Source organism: Lepidothrix coronata, unplaced genomic scaffold (genome assembly GCF_001604755.1).
Source record: "Lepidothrix coronata isolate B3197 unplaced genomic scaffold, Lepidothrix_coronata-1.0 Scaffold276, whole genome shotgun sequence".
NCBI lineage: Eukaryota > Metazoa > Chordata > Aves > Passeriformes > Pipridae > Lepidothrix > Lepidothrix coronata.
The window spans coordinates 200,771-208,175 of record NW_016690456.1 but is presented as its reverse complement, the minus strand read 5'-3'; the positions used below and the strand labels follow the sequence as shown (position 1 = coordinate 208,175).

The 7,405-nt window shown below is 42.5% G+C and overlaps 1 long non-coding RNA gene across 1 annotated transcript; it reads left to right on the top strand.

Moving 5' to 3' along the window:
- Positions 1-856: 856 nt before the first annotated feature.
- On the top strand, positions 857-2,816 carry LOC108507954. The gene is made up of 4 exons (XR_001878302.1): positions 857-948; positions 1,965-2,045; positions 2,245-2,468; positions 2,738-2,816. It is a non-coding gene; the product is annotated as an uncharacterized LOC108507954 (long non-coding RNA).
- The last annotated feature ends 4,589 nt before the right edge of the window (positions 2,817-7,405 follow it).

The following is a 7,405-nucleotide window of genomic DNA, read 5'->3' as shown; positions in this document are numbered from 1 at the left end:
TTAATGAATCGATGTTAATTAGTACTCATTGTCCACAGACGCCCACACTCCTACTGAGGGTGGAGAGAACAGTCTCTTAACATCCCAGTGGCCACAGGAGGCACGAGGGAGTTCTTGTCTACGGCTTTTTGTTGGAAGCTTCCCAAAATATTCTCTCTCCTTGCCTTAAGCTGACTCTTCAGCGTTTCTTTGTTGTGTCTTTTTTTGAAGCGGCTTCCAGCTCACATGTGCTGTTAAAACACGTGGGCATCCAACACACATTCTGTGCTTTGGGAGTTTCTTTTGGCTGGGAAGCTGCTCTGTGCCTGAGGTTGGCTTTCTGTCTCTGACCATAGTCTGATGAGTGCAGTGGGGAACTGCTGCAAGGGAATTCTGGCTTTGCTGGAGCGTGTGTGGGAGCTTCATGCTGCTTTCATAGCTTTGGTACTGAGTGGGAGGTACTGCCAAAGGAAATGAGAAATCTGCACCCAGAGCTATGCCTGAAGGATTGGAGAGAGTGCCCCAAGAAGACATGGGCCAGTGGGACTAAACCCATGCCAGAAGACATGGGTTTAGGTGCAGTGTGAGACAGTATGGAATGGAGTGATCCTTAGCATGTTTGAAACAACATTATTAGCCTAATAGGTTATATAGGAAAGCACTTCAGAGAAGTTAGAAGCACGGTATATAAAAATAGAGAACACTCCATTTCTGGGTAGTATGAAACAGCATTCACAAACCTTGTCTTATGCTTGGCATGAAGGTTTAGTGCACATGTCTTAATCTGTGATGCTAGGACTGGTAGTTTTACAGTGTTTTTACTGGTAGTTTTAACAGTGTTTTAAACACTTGCATCTCCTTGTTTTGGCAGTGAACACTTCCTGGAGTAAGGGGTCATTTTCCTTTAGAGAAACAACACCTTCTCCAACAATGCTAAACAAAAGATTTCTGGATGCCTGTTTATAAAAGGTAAATCTCTCTGGGTTTCATTTTGAATTTGATTTCAGTTTGTGTGCTTTTCCATCCTAATATCCTGAACTGGGCTTGAAGAATGAACCTTCATGATTCAGTCACACTGACTTACAAAAAAAGAACTCTTCCCTAGACCAATTTACCAGGTTTATAAAAAATAGAGCTCTGAAGCTTTTTCTCTCCTTACTGAGCTATGTTAGCAATTATCTGAGTAATTCTGCAGGTTTTGCCCCATTTTCTGTGCCCCCAGATCTTTGCAAATCAGCTTAGAGGAGACTTCAGAGAGGCAAGGGTAAGAACTGCCTTGTAAGTGAAAGTGTGTAGTCAAAGGCTGCCTCAGTCTGTTCACTCTTCCTTCCCTTTTGAGGAAAGAGAACGAAGCCGAGCTCCAGCAGTGATGGAAATGAACACTTCTAAATGAGGAGCCATTATGAACATCAGTGTTTAAAGGAAGATGGACAGTGAGACTTGACTGACTGCCTCTTATAGACCACAATTTTGTAGGTTATTCAGAGTGTATTGATTGCCAGGAAGTAGTCTCTGAGCTGAGTGGATTTTCTCTTTCTCATTTTCAGGTTTGTATTTGTTATTGCAGTAGCAAAGATTGTGAGAGCAGCTAACACATGTGTCACTCCACCAGAGTGAAGCCAGAAGGGGTCTTTTATTACTCTGTTTTTCTACATGTCAGTGTGGCAGGGAGGCTGTTTCAAGCAGGGCATATCCACGTCTGTGTATTTTCTCAATGTTTAGTGCAGTTATTTATTGTGAAGTCACGATGTTTTTCCAATGTAAGGTGGGTAATGTGCTGTTGTAGCTCTTGATCTACTGCTTAGACCTGAGGTTGTCTGAGCTGTCAAGAGTACAAGGCCTTGCCTATGTATGCTATGGAAAAGAGATAGATTAGAGGCAAGGTGGTGGTGGAATGGCCATTGTACCCTAAAGGTAGAAGTGGAAATGTGGAGTGTTTCAGTCTGTCTTGCTGTGAACTCAACTATGAACTTCCTATTTTGCAGTGTAATGGCAGGGAGAGTGTACAAAGGATAGAGCCAACATCTTCCTGGAGGTGTTTAATGACAGGATGAAAGGCATCAGAGGTAACAAGGGAAATCCTCATTAGTTATTAGGAAAGAAAAATTGATCACGAGGGTAGTGAAATATTGAAATAGATTGCCCTGACAGCAAAGCTCAGCTGACTAACCTGACCTTAGAGGACCTTGCATTGAAGGGCAGGTTGCACTAGAAGAGCTCTAGATTCCTGCTGTACTTACTTTTTCTCTGTTTGTTGCTTCTAAGCTTCCCATGACTGTGCTGTACAACCCAACCACACATTGAGAGTTTCTGTGCCTTTTGGAGCAGCAGTGTGAAAGCCCGTTTGGTGAAAAACGCCAATATCTTTAATGAAACCTGCCTGTGCCTTCTGAGCAATCCTGAGGGAACAGCTGCAACAGAGAGGGAGGAATGCTGCTAAATCTAGTGTGAATCCCTGTCCTGCCTGTGCCTCAATGTCATTGCACACTGTGAGTCCAGGAGGAGTTGTTTTTTCTGATATTTGCAGATATGCAATAAAATATGTCAGGACCATCATGGAAACCACTCAAAAAGGAAATCACAGCAGGGAAACAATCCCTCTCACATCCTGTCTGGATATCCTAAAACTAACTCAGGCTGGCTATGCCAAGCAGTGCAGGATGGTGTGGGTTAGTTCACCATGATGTTCCATAGCACTGCCTTGGGCATTCCCATCTGGAAAGTTAGTTTCACATGACTGTTTCCTTTGTTCCCACAGATAAGGTAACGTGGAAGCTGTCCTAAGAATGAAGTTCCTCGGTGGCACATGGCAGTCACACTCATGAGGCTGGAAGGAGATGTGCTGCATCTGTGTGAGAGAGCAGCAAGAGTTAAGGCAAAGATGTGGAAACAAAAGAAGCGGGGGAAAAAAAATAAAACCTAGTAATTCCAAACTGGAGCCTAAATCAGAGAAAACAAAGGGTATATTTGTTGTGGATGAGTTTTGGTCTGATGGAATTTCTTTTTGAACGTGCTGGTGTGGGTGGGGCAATGAATCATAAGGCAGAAACCATAACTTTGATAGGGTTTCTATGCCACTGATTCTGAATTTAAATCACAGAGCAGTTAATCATTGTCAGCTATGGAGGACTGTTGACTTCCAGGCCATTAACAAAACGATACAATGTCCCAGACAGGAAATGAAACATCCTTTCGGACTTGTCAGGTTGGGTTAAACAGCTGGGGCTGGATCTCCTGAAGGCTCCCTGCAGTTGTGCAGTAGCTGGGACTGGACCCTGTGTCCTCAGCTTCTAAATTAGCCATGGACCAAGGGAGCTGGAGGACTGGCCCTGTCACTGTGTGCCTGTGTGCTCTGCCTGCACAGAGGGCTGACAGCAGGGGCACAGCAGCCAAAAGCAGAGTTCCCTGGGCTGTCATTCTTGTCTGCTGGCAAACACAGAGTAGCCAGAGCAGTCTTTTCCTAAATGCTGCATTTCCAGTGTTCTCCAGGATGTTTATTCACTTGTTTTGGCCTACAGAGCACATGAAGCAGTATTATCTTCCAGAAAGAAATGCATCTGTCCTGGTTTCAGCTGAAATGGAGTTAATTTCTTCTCAGTAGCTGCTACCATTCTGTGCTTTGGATAATTTGTATTTTAGAGTTTATCAAACTGTAATTTTTTGCTTACTGTGGGAAGTGGAATGAGAACCAACCATCAAAACTTTTGTTGACACTTTTTAACCACAGTTGCAGTTTATCATCAGGCAATGGTAAATAAATAGCTCTGTTAGTATGGGGCAGCAAGGTGGCTGTGTAGCACTGTGGTTTTCATCTGTTTTTCAGGTTTCTCAGCACTCAGTCACACTCAGTGTCTTGGGATGTTGCTCAGTATTGTTATTGGTTGTTTTCCCCATGGTTTTAATAATGACACCTAGCATTTGTCTTCAAGCACACTGTGTTTGTCCCGTCATTGTGCTGATAGGCTCAACTCATGTTTAGGAATCTTCTGCTAATATTAATGGCAGGTTCCAGTTCTGTAGAACAGCTCTGGGTGCTGGAAGAATATAAGGGTGGAAAATGGCAAAATTCATCTTCCCAGCTACATTTTACTGAGATGTGCTCAAGTTGCTTTTGTAGCACTTGGAACCAGGACTCTGTAGAAGAGAAAAAGAGCAGGAAGAGGTGTATACATATGTAGGTATGAAGGTGGGCCAGATCCTGAGGACGCCTGAAGTCAATAAAAATTATATTTGCAGAGTGAGTGTGGTCAGTTTTTGCTTCCAGATATTCCTGTTTTGCTGCCTGTTTTGGCCTTTGCCTCAGGGAGAGGTGGAAGACAGAAAACCTTTTACTTGAAAGGATGAATTTTTTTGTCTTAATTTTATCATTTGACATAAGAATAACATGCAGCTAAAGAAAGTAGAGGTGATATAGCCTTTCTGGGAATGAATAAATAATTAGCAGAAGTACGTACGTGGGCTGTGCCCCTACAAAGCTCATTTGTATTTCAGACCAGGACAGGAGCAAGTTCACAATAGTCTCCCTGTCAACAAAACTCCCATGTCTTTTCTTGGCCCTTTCTCTAGTGTGTCTTTGCAAATGTTCCTCTCCTGGGGAAAAGAGAAACCTTGGACTTGTGCTTGCATTAAGAGTTTTGTTTTTACATTTGCACTGTTTTTCTGCATGGAATTCTTTATTCCCTCTGCTCTAAAATGCCAGCATTTCCCTTTCCTTGAAATAGTTTCTTCTGAGGAGTGTTTTGCAATAGTACATAGAAGAATGCTACATAAAATTAAACGGTATTGTGTTGCCTCAGTGTATTGCTTGTCTTGCAGCTCAGGCCAGGTTATATTCTGGCTAGGAACAAGGCAATTACATGAGAATCTAGTGCTGCCTGTACAGTGTTATTTTATATTATAGACAGAATAATAGGCTCAACCTTCTGCCAAATGCCCTTTCTTTGCCACACCCTTCTTACCTTCTTCTGTTTGTACAAGATTAGTGAAGTATAGAGAATGTTTAATTAAGTTTAATTGCATGACAGCTTAAAAGTGGGAAGGTAATTACTCATTTAATTATTGTGCTGCTTCGTGCTTAAAGTGTGTGTATAATTGCTCTTTTTATAAGGACACTCAACTTTGCAAGCTTGCATGAAGTTATAACAGCCTCATACCTTTTAGCTCCTCTTTAAAGTAAAACTAAGCAAGTAGCATCTGTAAAACAAGAGAAGTGCATTCTGTTACCCAGGCACTTTCCCTTTTCCATTCAATTTTGAGGGTGTCATCCTCCCTCCATGACATTTCTGCACTGGGATGGACTGTAACATTAATCACATAACACACAACCCATGGTCTTCTACGTATTTTTCATTAACAGCTGTAGAATGTGTTGAGAACTTGGGATTGCAGACATGCCAGTGTAAATTATTATTTCCTCTACTGTCTTCCTTAATTATTTCTACAGTGGCGACCCAATATATCATGGAATTCGGTTGTGTTAAGTAGTGAAAGGTTAAGTGACTCCTAGTAACCAGTGCTGATAGAAGGAGATTTATCCAACGTGCTTAAGGGCTCAAAGGTATCTAAACAACTGCCCTTCTTTGCAACAGTTCATTTCTCCTCTGCCCTGACTAGTACTAGCAGTAAGGCTGGGATCCTGAGGTCTGGCCAATCCAATAATGCCTGGAGCAGCAGTTAACCATGATGCCCAAAAGATGATTTCCCTGTAGAAGTCACCAGAGTGGAGAGAGAAGCAGAGCAGTGAAGGAGAAAGCCAGCTATTCAAACACAATCACTTTTGTAATTGCAAGGGGACTCAGTCCGAGATAGTTGCAGGCTCTACAAGATTATTTTTTGTTTAAATAGCAAACAGTTAGATTACGTGAAATCCCGGTGCAAAAGGTCCCTCTGTAGCCATTAGGCAAGGAAAAGAATTTCCTGAACTCTCTCAAGGTTACTGGTCAAATTAATTTCTGTACTGATGAGTTCTCTTACCTCTCCCAAGTGAGTGGTAATAGGGGGTATGTGTGTGTGGCAGGGGGTCATTTGGTGAGTTAGTGCTTTTCTTTGGTGACCCTGATGTGACACAGCAGAATCAAAGCTTCGTGATTACTCCCTGCCAGAGAACCAAAGGGCTCAAGCTGCAGAGGACCCAAGAACTGTGAATGTCTGGATTGGGGCCCCTCTCCAGTCTGCAGCTCTCCTGGTTACTGCCTCTGTGCCTCCAGGCATTTCTCCTCCCTTTGAGGGCAAGGTGGTCTAGAGTAATGCAGGCTTGTCCCCTTGGTGCAGTCCACAGCCCCCATGGGATCTCTTCTGTGCAAGGGAGGCTATTCCTTGTCACTGGTAGAAGCTTTCAGCCTTCCCTTCCTGTCAGTCTATATTCCTGCTACATCTCCACATGTCCTGTCATCCTTTGACACCCCCAGAGCTTCTTCACTGTTTCAGCATTCCTCCTGCAGCTCAGGCTTTTGTTTCAGAGTCAGTAAGTGAAGGAGATGATTTGGCCTTTAGGTAACTCTTTAGGAGCTGCTGCCATTCAGACCATGTACTTCCCATTGTGTATCCTATGGCTATTGTGGAAACAATTGTCAACAAGATAAGGTTTAATGATAAGGCAGTAAGCACACTTGTGCCATGAGCACTGGGGTAAGAAAAATTTAGTTAAAATACATGACACCCCTCCTTGCCTAGTCTTTTTACTACTATGAGTGGGGAAAAATATGTGCTGAATGACATGTGAAGGTGTTGCCATTAACGCTGAAGAATTAACCTTGTATGAAGACTGTTTGGGTAATAACAAACAGGTGATCTTGATTTTCTTCTAGCTGTCACCTGAACTTCATCTGTTGATTTGGAAAACCAGGTAATGAAGAGCTGATTTCATCAGCTGTGTGGCCTGGGCATTCATAGTCTCTGGAAAGTTCTGCCGACCATTCAGAGGCTGTGGTTCTCCAAATCTGGATGTTTTATTGGTATTTTGGTGCGCTCTCCTGCATTTAAAAGGACCTTCTCTTTCAAGGTAAATCCCTTTACGGGGAAATAGCTATTGCCTGATATGGGTGGATATTTGCATTACTGCAAAAACAATTACAGGTAAAGAACAGTGGCTGGAAATGTGCTTGAATGCTTTGCTTGAATCCTCAATTTGACTTGTTTGAACAAGTGGGGTTAATTTTTTTCAGAGGAAAAATTATTAAAATGTTTATTGGTGGGTGTTTTGCAGATAATAATAGTGCCACAGTGTCAATAAAGTTAATAAGGCTGTTTTACTCCTGAGATGCTTTTTGATCAGAAACTGGAAATTGTGGTTTTAGAAAAACTGAGCTACTCTCACAGGCTTTTTCTCCCCATTTGTTTTTTTTCATCTTTTTATATTTTGCGAAGAACAAATCCTCACCTCAGTCCAAGTAACAGCAGGACAGCTAAGATTTTTATTTCTTTTTTG